The sequence below is a fragment of the Gossypium hirsutum genome, chromosome A13 (assembly GCF_007990345.1).
Source record: "Gossypium hirsutum isolate 1008001.06 chromosome A13, Gossypium_hirsutum_v2.1, whole genome shotgun sequence".
Classification (NCBI taxonomy): domain Eukaryota; kingdom Viridiplantae; phylum Streptophyta; class Magnoliopsida; order Malvales; family Malvaceae; genus Gossypium; species Gossypium hirsutum.
The window spans coordinates 88,660,429-88,673,690 of NC_053436.1; positions in this window are offsets into that span (position 1 = coordinate 88,660,429).

Genomic DNA, 13,262 nt, shown 5'->3' on the forward strand with positions numbered 1-13,262 from the left:
TAAATGAAATGGGGGTTTTTATAGATTTTTTTTACTGTTGGGGGTTCTAACGGTAAAAAATAGCCTTTAGGGGGTAAAATGGGTAAAACCCGTCCCTGGGGGAACGTTTTGCTGACATGTCACCTGACATCGCGCTGACGTGGATGCGCTTTTGGGGAATTCAACCCTTTTCGGTAAATAATCAAAAAGTTGGTCCATTTCCGTAAATATTAAAAAAAGGCTTTATCTTGTAAATTGCCCATGGTTATATATAGAATTTTACTAAATGAAAAAATATACAATATTATTAAATATAAATTAAAAATAATATAAACAGATCCAAAATGGGTTTGGTTTAGCCATTTATAAATATGGATGGGTTTAGACAAAATTTTAGGCCTATATTTCAAATAGGTCAAAACTTGAGCAATTATAAAATATGTTAATGTCATGCTTAAGCCCAGATCGATTCCGACTTGATTCGGCCCATAAACACCTCTAGTTAGAAGAAAACTTTTTATTTGACATGTTTATAATTTGACCACCCTATTTTTATTATTTTTCTTTGACCCCACTTGTTTTTATTTACTTTCAATTTAGTTTAGCAAAATTATCTAATACATCAGTAATGATGGCTACAACTTGAGTTGATAAGCTACCGATCCAATCCTCTCAATAACTTCATAGGGTCCAACATACCTAGGACTCAACTTACCCTTCATTTTGAACCTCAAAACCTTTTTCCATGGAGAAACCTTCAAAAACACCTTATCACTAACTTGAAACTTGATGTCTCAACGTTTCAAATCCGTATAAGATTTCTACTTATCTGTTGCCACTTTCAATCTCTCACATATCAACTTCACTTTCTCTCTAACACCCCAAACTAGGCCTAGACATTATGACCAAATCTGCGATGTCACATTGAAGTGTATTTCAAAAAACGTAGTTCCGTTGAAAAACCCGTTCTATATTAAAACCTCGTTGTGATCTTTATGAAAATTTAAGGTATCTTGATCGTTGTTAAAACTTAAGTTGGTTTAGCAAAGTGTTTATCATATTAGGTTGTTATTGCACTTTGAAAACATTGTTTGTTTGCAGAAGCTTTAAGTTATGTGGCAATAACAAAGTGTTTTGAAAGCATATATCTTTATGAAAACTGTGGACTACTTCTAAAAAATATGATTCAAAGTAAATAAATCTCAAATCAAAAATAAAACTTTAAGAGGCTTTATTACATAACAAATACCCAAATTAAATTGCTTATAAAATAGAAGTTCAAAAGTGAAAACAAATGCGATTGTGTGCCCACCGTCGAGTCCCTCGCAGCACCAGCCCGCCTAAGAATTACCTGTGTAGGGAAGCAGAAGGGTGAGTTTATAAAAACTCAATGTGTAATCCTTTATCAACAATCAGTCATTCAGTAAGCAGTTACAATCGGGGCTTAAGCCCGTTTCAGTAGCAATTTAGTCTCAGTTAGGGCCTTAGCCCATTTCAGTAATAGTAACAAAAATGCAATCAGAAATCCTACCCATCCATCCTTTACACTCCACTTTGTCCAGCCTTACACTCCATGTGGGGATAAAATCGACTCACTGATACTACACTCCAAAATATAACACCAGTAGCGGCACTAAACAATATTTGCAACAGAGCTACCAGTATAACACACTTCCTCCAAATATCATAGCCCATCCCCATGCAAAATGTCATATCATAATATCATACGTGTATGCAAATCATGTCATGCCCGAATACAGTCATACATATTATAGGGGCATATAAGTCATTTTACCTTGTAGGAGTATATTAGTCATTTCATCAGATTAGAGTCTAGGAATACTTACCGACCCAATAGTAGGTCCACAGTAATCTCGGACGACCCGTGCAACCTTAACAGCCAAACAGTGAAAATTGGCCCAAGCCCATAATACGGCCCATGTGGGCCCACATACCCGTGTGGCCCGTAAAGCCCAAAAATGACCTTGTCTATGTAAGTAAGACAGCTTGGCCCAACAATCTCCACACGTCCGTGCGGTTTATCCATGTAGGGCCCAAGATCCCGTAGGGCCCACACGGCCTATTTCAGCTTAACGTTGCCCAAAATGGCCTAAGCCCATGAAAACGCTCATGGAGGCCTCTACGTTCTAACACCCACGTTTTACGTGTTTGGATTACCACACGAGCGAGTAGATGCTCGTGTAGCATCATTAGACAAACTTTTTCGGCTTTTGCCGATCTACGTTTATAGCAGCATGGTTACACACCTGTTTTGCGAAACGTGCTAGAAGTCTACGAGTACCGATCCTACATTCATTCAAGACATTCAATTAGTCGTTTGATAATAAGGTAAATCATCCTTCTCTTTATTACTTAATCCGAAAACATTATATACCTGCCTTGAATGAACAAAAGTGGTTTAATTTATTTAAACTGCTGAATAAGATTGATCCCCCAATACTCCTAGAAAATCGACAGTAAAAAGAGGTGCTAGCTACAGGATTAACACAACGGAGAGGGAAAGTAAAAGAAATCCGAAAGAGTAGAAACCAAGTAGGGACCTACCGAAAAACGTAAAACCAATTCAGAGAAAAGAGCAGTCGGCCTACACCCAACATGAAATCCAGAAGCACCCGCTTTGACAAATGCAACAAAGGCACAAATACCCTCCTATTAGAAATTGGCAGTACAAGAAGATGGTAATTATAAGACTAAAAAGACAAGGAGGGAGAGAGAGAGGAAGAGCAAAATCGAATAGATGCATTACCACTAAAGTCGACAGAAGGTAAAGAAGAATTAGCACAGAGAGTGAGAAGAGCAATTGATCAATAAGAAACCGGTTAGGGGAAAAGAGGAAGAAGAAATTCAGCCAACAAAACAGAATGGATTTGAGAGAGGAAGAAAGTATTTGGCCATAGGAAAAACAAAGGGAAAAACGATTCGTTAAGGAGTAGTGGTAGAAGGACAAAAACTGAAATAGGCAAAAAGAAAATACCCCAAAGAACCCCTAGCAGAATTCAGCTATTAGCAAAATGTAGAAAAGAACCCAAAAACAAATGTCGCTAAGACAAAAAGTGAGGAGCGAAAAAGAACAAAAGTGTACAGCCACCAAACTAAACTCACCTTAAGCCGAATCCCCAACACAAACTGATTTCTTGAGTGCCTAGAGTCCAAATTCGGCACTCCACTCTCTCTCACCTCAACTCCCCCTTATCCTCTCCTCAAATCTCTCCACAATATCCTCTTAGAATTCAGCTACACACTTCCACTCCCCTCAACATTCTCAACCTCCAATGAGCATCAATATCCCATTGACATAAAACCTCTTACACGGCATAGCAGCAAAAAGACACCCCTTGCGCACAGTAGGACTCGAACTCAAGTCCCTTAGCATTAGAAACATGCCATTAACCCTTGGACCAGGAAGCTTTCTATGACATATCTTACCCTCAATAATTCAAAAGTCTACCAACATGATAAATTCTTATTCCTTAAAAACAAAGTTTTTTCTCAAATGCCCAAGCTTGAACCCAATACCTCTTAAGCGCTTCCCTGGATACTTAACAATTGAGACAAACATGCATTTGAGTTACACAACATACAGAAAATAAGTACCTATATTTTGGGGTGTTACAACTCTACCCCTAAAAGTAAATCTCGGCCTTGAAATTTACCTGGTCAAAACAGATGAGGGTATCGTTGTCACATCGTCTCCTCTGGTTCCCATATGGCTTCCTTAGAACTGTAATTACGCCATAGTACCTTAACCAGTGGATCAAACTTCCTTATCAGAACCTTCACATCACGTCTAAAATCTGAACCGTCTCTTCCTCAAAGGTCCGATCCAACCTAACCTCAATCTCCTTAATCGACACGGTATGCGTAGAATCAGAGCAATATCACCTTAGCATAGAGAAGTGAAACACATCATGAATCCGGTCTAACTCTAGACGTAACTCGAGTTGATAGGCAACCGGTCCCACATGCTTCAATATGCGGTAAGGTCCAATGAACCTAAGGCTTAGCTTGCCCTTCCGTCCAAACCTCAGTATCTTTTTCCATGGCGAGACCTTGAGAAAAACTAAGTCCCCCATAGAATACTCAATCTCTTTACTCTTCAGATCTGCGTACGAATTCTGTCTGTCTAATGTCGCCTTCAGTCGATCCCGAATTAGTTTAACTTTCTCTTCAGTATCAGAAATCAATTTAGAACCCAAAACACGCCGCTCACCCAACTCAGTCCAACATGAAGGAGTACGACACCTACTACCATAAAGTGCCTCGTAAGTTGACATCTGTATGCTAGACTGGTAGCTATTGTTATACGCAAATTCTACTAACGATAAATAGTCCTCCCAACTACCTCTGAAGTCAATCATACAACTCCTTAACATGTCCTCCAATATCTGAATCACCCTCTCCGACTGACCATCTATCTGAGGATGGAACGCAGTACTGAAGACCAACCTTGTACCCAAAGCCTCGTGTAACTTTTTCTAGAACCGGGGTGTGAAGGGAGGATCTCTATCAGGTATTATGGAAATCGGCACCTCATGCAGTCTCACTATTTCAGACATATACAGCTTAGCCAACTTTTGTAACGAGTAATCGGTACGAATAGGTATGAAATGGGCAGACTTGGTCAATCGATCTACGATGACCCATACTGAATCCTTCTTAGTAGGCATTAAAGGTAGCCTACTAACGAAGGCCATAGTCACTCTCTCCCACTTCCACAATGGAATCTTAACTGGCTGAAGCAACCCTGAAGGTAACTGGTGTTCAGCCTTAACCTGTTGACAAGTAAGGCATTTACTCACGAAGTCGGTAACTTCACACTTAAGACTTGGCCACCAATACAACTCACGAAAGTCCCGGTACATCTTATTCTCGCCAGGACGCATAGCATAAGGAATACTATATGCCTCTTGTAGTATAGACCATCTCAGATCAGTATCCTTCGGTACACAAACTCTTCCACAGAAACAGAGTACCCCTTCGTTATTTAGTCCAAAATGTGATGTGCCATCACTCTCAATCTGTCAAAAACGAGGACTTAATGACTCATCCTCCAACTTTTTACCCATAATCTGCTTAATCTACGTCGGTTTAACCTGAAATTCAGCCAACAGACTACCATATTGAATAAGCTGAGACGAGCAAACATCGCCCTCAGATCAGTCACAGCCCCACGGCTCAGTGCGTCGGCCACCACATTAGCCTTACCAGGATAGTATTCAATCGAACAATCATAATCCTTAAGCAGCTCAATCCATCTACGCTGTCTAAGGTTTAGCTCATTCTGAGTGAGGAGATACTTGAGACTCTTGTGATCCGTGTAAATGATACACTTCTCACCGTACAAGTAATGCCTCTAAATTTTTAGTTCGAATACCACTACAGCCAACTCCAAGTCATGTGTCAAATAGTTTGCCTCATACATCTTAAGCTGACGAGACACATATGCCACTACCTTAACTATTGTATCAACACACATCCTAAACCAACATGTGATGCATCACTGTAGACAATGAATTCTTTCCCAGGCTTCGGCTGAATCAAGATAGAGGCCTCAGTCAGAACCTTCTTAAGCCTCTCAAAACTTTCTTGCTGCTTATCAGTTTAGTCAAACGGTACTCCTTTACGCAACAACTTAGTCAGAGGTGCAGCAATCAACGAAAACCCCTCAACAAACCGTCTATAATATCCTGCTAGATCCAAAAAATTTCAAATCTTAGATACTAACTTAGGTTGCTTCCAATATAGAACAGCTTCAATTTTTCGAGGATCAACCCTAATCCCCTCAGCAGATACCACATGGCCCAGAAATGTTACCTCTTGTAACCAGGACTCGCATTGACTGAACTTAGCATATAGTTGCTTCTCCCTCAGAATTTGCAGAACAACTCGGAGATGTACACTGTGATCATCTTCAGTTCTCGAATACACTAGAATGTCATCTATAAACACCACTACGAACTGATCCAAGTAGGGCTAGAACACTCGGTTCATCAAATCCATAAAAGCTGCCGGTGCATTCGTCAGCCCAAATGGCATCACTAGAAACTCGTAATGACCATGACAAGTCCTAAATACTGTCTTGTAAACATTAGTCTCCTTGACCCTCAATTAATGGTACCCCGATCGGAGATTAATCTTAGAGAAGACTGAAGCTCCTCGGAGCTGGTCGAACAAATCGTCTATCCTCGACAGGGGGTACTTGTTCTTAATAGTCAATTTGTTTAATTGCCAGTAATCGATGCACATGCGCATGGTTCCATCCTTCTTTTTCACAAATAAAATCGGTGCTCCCCACGGAGACACACTAAGGCGGATGAACCCTTGATCTGGTAATTCTTGAATCTGAGCTTTAAGCTCTACAAGCTCCTTCGGTGCCATTCTATAAGGAGCGATAGACACCAGAGCTATACCAGGCAGTAGCTCAATCCCAAACTCAACTTCACGGTTTAGTGGAAACCCAGGTAGCTCATCAGGAAAGACATCCTGAAAGTCCTTAACTATTCTGATATCTTTAACAGATGAAACCTCAAAATCAGAAACACTGATATAGGCTAAATACACCTCACAACCCTTATGCACCAATTTTTCTGCCCTAAGTGCAGAAATTACATTTGATAGATAATTCCGACGTTCCTCAATCACGACTACCTTGTAACACCCTTAACTTGTATCCGTCACTAGAACAAGGTTTCGGAGCATTACTCAGATTTACATATCATTTAGCAAAAATTTCCGTTAAATACTTACCGATTCAATGCATCATATAGATAAATATATTATCATTCAATCAATAGCTTGACACTTGTCTTAGCATCAATCAACATTGTTAGTATACTTACGCATATTTTATATAAATTCAACATTGATATACTTATTTTCTCAACACGTCACACTTGAGTTTAATAATTGTCTCCACCTACATAATTTCTTTGTATCAATAAATCAAAGATAATCATATATGTGCATGTCATGAAATATATCATTCTCTTACCGTTTAAAATCATTTATTTCATTATATTAAAATTTCATGTACCATAATTTCCATATATTTCACGTACATTTATTCCGATAATAATTCATATCAAACTTAACATAAATCAAATTCTATATGCACATACTTTCCACACCATGTGTCCATATAACATGTACAAATCATTATATATATACTTCAAGCATATATGGCAATAATTCATTTTGTTTTCATATTGTTTCATATTATATGAATGTACTAATATTTCACATTCAATCCAATATAACATACAATTTAACATATTTTCATGCTCAATTATGATACACAAATTTACCTGACAAAATTGCAAAAATACCCAGATTTAGGGGCATTTTTGGTAATTTTTCATTTTCCCCGATTTTCATCCGGTCTTGATCTAAATTGATAATTCCATTCAATTTATTAATTTAGACAATAAATCAATTCATTTCCTTCAAATTGGTCATTTTTTATATCCTTACAAAATTGCCCCTAAAATTTTACTTTTATTCAATTTAGTCTCTGAGCCTAAAACATACAGATTAGCCATGCTAGCTGAATATTTATACATATTCTCCTCCTCCTCTCCATTCCTCATCCTTAATTTATATAACATGCTACAAGTAACATTATCAATACTTTCACTATTCACATATATGTATATTCAAAATTGTCCATTTGCGTCATAATTACTAAATTATTTATATCTTGAGCTAGAAACCTCAAAATTAAGATCGGATAATTTTTCCTAAAACTAGACTTGCATATCTTCTTACCATAAAATTTTTAGAATTTTTGGCTTAGCCAATAAGTATAGTTTATTCTTTAAAGTCACTTCTATTCTGCTATCTGACAGTTCTGACCCTTCTTTACTGAAAATTAATTATCTCCTCGTACAAGATTCAAATGATGTTCTCGTTTGTTTGTATAGAAAATATACTTATTTAGGATTCTAAACATATAAATTTAAGCCCATAATTATTTTTCTCCAATTTTTTATAATTTTCCAAAGTCAGAATAGGGGAACCCAAAATCATTCTGACCTTGTCTCAAAAAATTTATCGTATTTCATGATTTAAAATTCCATTGCTTAAACCGTTTCTTCTATAAGAAACTAGACTCAATAATATGTAATTTCATGTTTTATTCAACCTCTAATTCAACTTACACAATTTTTGGTGATTTTTTAAAGTTAGCCTACTGCTGCAGTCCAAAACTGTTTTAGTGCAAGATATTATTTACCATGTTTATAACACCCTTATTCCCTTTCTCTACAATATTTCCCATCACTTTCTCCTATTTCCCATCACTAACTCATCAAGATCATAGAACCTTATATAAGAAGACTCTGCTATAACATTATTTCCATGTTTTCTCAATAATAACAAACTTAAAAATATATTGAAATATTGATGTACTTACCTTGTTCTATTGATTCCAATATTTAATTTGATTTTCTCTCTCCTCCAGCTTCTATTCCTTGAATCCAATTTGATATTTTAACTCCTCATAGTCTCCTTAACATTTTTCTCCCTTGGTAGCTATAGAAATTCTTTTGATTTCAAGGTGAAAATGGTAAAGTTTTGGTAGAAGGACTAAATTGTAAAGAATGAAAAGTTTCTTCTTCTCTTCTCTTCTTCCTAATGTGAATGCATGGAAAATGGATGAGAATTTCCTCATCTTTCTTTCTTTATATATACTAATAAAATAATAATAAAATAATAAAATATCATATAAAAATCAAATTAAAATATTAATAACTAATATTTAATTAATTAATTAATCTAAAATATCTCCAACATCATCATTACTTTCTAGATTTCTCTCTCTTCCAATTGACCATTTTGCCCTTCGTGATCTTTTAGAATTCCATTATTGAGTCATCACTTAATTTTGGTAAAATTGCAATTTAGTTCCTCATAATTCTTCACCTATTCAATTTGGTCCTAATTCATCAATTTTTCCTTGGTTTCTAGATCCTTCCACCTTTAAAATATTTGCACTATTAACCCTTCAACTTTTTCATATTTACACTTTAATCCCTCAAATTTTGAGTATTTACTCTTAGGCCACAAAACTTTTCTCACGTCTACGATTTAGTCGTTTCTTGAATCAATATGTCATAATATACTTCTGAGTGACATAACTCAATTTTCCTTTTCTTGTCACTTTATTTCCTTATTTTATATACCACCCACTTAGCAGCGCAGTCGAAATTCACTTGATGTTTAACCAGCCAATCCATGGCCAGTATTAAGTCAAATTCTCCAAAAGGGAGTTCCATTAAATCCACTAAAAAGATCATTCCTTGAACCTCCAAAGCTATATCCTTAAACAGTTCATTCACTCTCACTACTGCCTTAATGGACTCAACACAGTAACCTCACTCGTAGTGTTTTCAACCATCACACCCGAAGTCTCAGATACAGTACATGCTATATAAGAATGCGTAGACATAACATTAATCAATGCAGTATAAGGTACATTATGGATAAAGAACATTCCCGTAATAACATCTGGGGTGTCTCTGTCCTCTCAGCGACGTGCAGCATAAACCAGTGCCTGCTGCCTTGCCTTAGTATGACCAGTACCTCTGCCCGGTGCTACACAACCACGGCCCATACCATTTCCACCTCTGGCTTGTCCACAACTTTTTGACGGCTGCTGAACACCTCTCGACGGCTAAACAGTACCCATACCAGTAGCTTGTATCTGATCGGGCCTCCTTGGACAATCTCTGATGCAGTGCTCCATAGATCTGCACCTCAAACATGCTCCTATCCTTTTCCAGCACTCGTCCTGATAACGTCTCCCACAATCAGCACAAGGTTGTGGTCCAATAGCAACAACAAGGGCCCTAAATCTGGCTGGCCATCAAATTTAGCTTTCTTCTTAGGCCCCATAGCTGAACTTGAGGGCTCCCAAACCCTCTTGTTCCTACCCTTTTCCTTCTCACTGTTCTGGAGCTCAGCGCGCTTCACATCCTCGGCGATCTTTGCCTTATCGACCAAAGCAGCAAAGTCTCGCTCAAATATGGAGCTATCAGAATCCTTAAATTATCCCTAAGGTCGTCCTCGAAATGAACACAGCGCTCATATTCAGTTGCCACCATCCCATGTGCATAGCTGCTAAGTCGCAAAAACTTAGACTCATATTCAACTACTATTTTATCCCCCCTGAGTCAAATTTAGAAACTCCTTCATCTGGGCATCCATATAACTAGCACCCCCATATTTTCCTTAGAATGTGGTGTTGAAAAATTCCCAATTCAACCGGTCAGGCTGAGTACCCTCTTTAACTGTAAGCCACCACTGATAAGCTTCATCTCGTAGCAACGACACTACACCCCTTAATTTCTGCTCTGGGGTGCAGTCGAGGTCATCCATGATCATTTCTGTGTCCTCAATCCAATATTCAGCCACATTAGGGGCAACTCCAGCGATACCCCTCAAAATCTCAGCCCCATTAGACTTGAGTCGTTCCGTCACTGACCCACGGCCCACAGTACCAGTATTAGGCACAGCGACCCTCTCCAAAATTCATAACATAGCTTAGGACAGTGCGTCGTCCCCAGCTACATGATTGTCTGACCCAGTCTCAGCTACAGGTGAAGCCGGTACCTCCCTAGCTTCATCATTAAGCATATGGTCCATGCCGAAGACCCAGCCCAAGCACCACCACGACCTCCACCGTGGCCTATTGTACCCCTTCCACGAGTACCTCTAGCGCTCATTATCGGTTTGCGTTTTATCTATTTTAACAATTTTATGTATTAGTTTACAGTTCTAGTGTTTATTAACAGTATCAGTTGCTCAGAGTTTTATTTTCGCATATTGCAATTTTATTACAATTTTAGGTTACCATAAATAGAGTATTTTAGTGTAGTCTACCACCTATAGGAGGCATAATATTTCAATTTAACAAGCAGCAGTTTCAGATAGCTTACTAGATCGGTGCCAGAGACTCGGTGTACCATACATTCAGTAAAACATTTCCAAGTATTTTAAATTATTTGAAGTAGTTCTTTTTTAGAAATTTAAGTTTTAAAAAAGCCCAAATTTATAGCTGAGTTTTGCAACCTAACTTTGATACCACTAAATGTAACACCCCAAACCCAGCCTAGACGTTATAACCGAATCTGTAATGTCACATTGAAGTGTATTTCGTAAAACGTAGTTCCGTTGGAAAACTCGTTCTATATTAAAATCTCGTTGTGATCTTTATGAAAATTTAAGGTATCTTGATCGTTGTTAAAACTCAAGTTGGTTTAGCAAAGTGTTTATCATATTAGGTTGTTATTGGACTTTAAAAACATTGTTTGTTTGCTGAAGCTTTAAGTTATGTGGCAATAACAAGGTGTTTTGAAAGCATATATCTTTATGAAAACCGCAGCCTAGTTCTATCAGATATGACTCAAAGTAAATAAATCTCAAATCAAAAATAAAACTTTAAGAGGCCTTATTACATAACAAATACCTAAATTAAATTGCTTATAAAATAGAAGTTAAAAAGTGAAAACATGTGCGATTTTGTGGCCACCGTCGAGTCCCTCGCAGCACTGGCCCGCCTAAGGATTACCTGCACAGAGAAGCAGAAGGGTGAGTTTATAAAAACTCAGTGTCTAATCCATTATCAACAATCAGTCATTTAGTAAGCAGTTACAATCTGGGCTTAAGCCCGTTTCAGTAGCAATTTAGTCTCAGTTAGGGCCTTAGCCCATTTCAGTAATAGTAACAGAAATGCTGTGACAGCCCTAAAGTGACCCTAGTCGGAAAGCAGTTTCGGGACCGCTAAACCGAGTCACAAAATTATTTGAATATGATAATTATTGTCTAAAATATGTGAATATGAATGTGTGAAAGTTTTAAGCTCTGATTTAGTTAATTGCATGTGAATTTAGTTAATAGGACTTATGTGTGACACTTTTGAAATGTGATAGGTTAATCTATAAGGATCTATTAGTGCATGTAATCAAAGGGGTGGACTTGCATGTCAATTTCCCCCATTTAATTAGTAGTGGCCGGCCATGACAATAAGGGTGGACAAAGAGTGATGGGTAAAACATGTCATAAACATGTTGTGTTAATGGTTTATGTTAGAAATGATAAAATAATAATGGTTAGTAGGATGATGAAAGAAAAAAGAAAAGAAAAGGTTCTCATTTGTTTCTTCATGACCGAAAAATCAAAGGAAGAAGGGGAAGAAAATGATGAGGAGGTTCGGCCATACTTGTATCTAGATTAAGGTATGTTTGATGATGTTCCATGAGATGCATGCATGTTTTAGTTGTTAGCTTGAGTTCTACCTAGCCCATGGTTTAAATCTTTGCTATGTGATGGAGATGATATTCGGCCATGGGTGTTGTCTTCTTGGGTGGTGTTTGATGTTGGTGATGATGCATGAAGATGAGCTAAGTTTCGGCTAAGGTGGATTTGTGTTGATGTCATTTGCATGCTAAATGTGAAGCTTTATAATGATACATGTGATGGTGGATTGATGCCTCTTGGATTTTCTTTTTAGCATTTTTTTTGAGATAGACATTAGGTTCTTTGTTTAACCCATGACCAAAATTGAAATGGTATGGTGTCTTGATGCATTCGGCCATAGTAGGAAATATGGTTGTTGTTCATGTTATTTGCATGAGAAATGGTAGTAAGGTGAAGTGCAAATATTAGTATTTGATTACTAGTGTACATATGTGTATTAGCCGAGTTTTGAACTTGAAACAAAATGGTATGTAGTTAATACAAGTAACCATATTTGTAGGAAGTATTAAGCATATAATTGGCCTCAACATAGACATGCATATTAGGCCACATGAGGTAGATTTGTGTTGTATGTATTCGGTTAGAGGCAAGCACATTGATGCTTTTATCTTGACTTAGATGATCGGCTCAAGGAGAATTTGTTAAAATGTTTAGTCAATTGATATTAGGTTAATGATGTGTGTATTCGGTCATCAAGGTGCACATGAGGAAATGTTAGATTAATTGTATTAAATTGCTCAGTGTGATTAAAAATGCGTATGACCATTTTGTATTTGAGCTAAAGGTGGCCATATGACCTATCAAACTCCTTGTCATATTCGGCCATAAGCTAGCATAATGAGACTTTAATAAGTTGAATTTGTTTGAATTAACTCAAGAGCTTAGAGGACCAAAGTTGGATAAGGGAAAGGAAAAAGTGATCGAATAGCCGCCGAAATCGTTTGACAACATCCGAGGTAAGTTTTCGAGTAATGAAACTTAGTTTACGATTTGATTAAGTCATGACG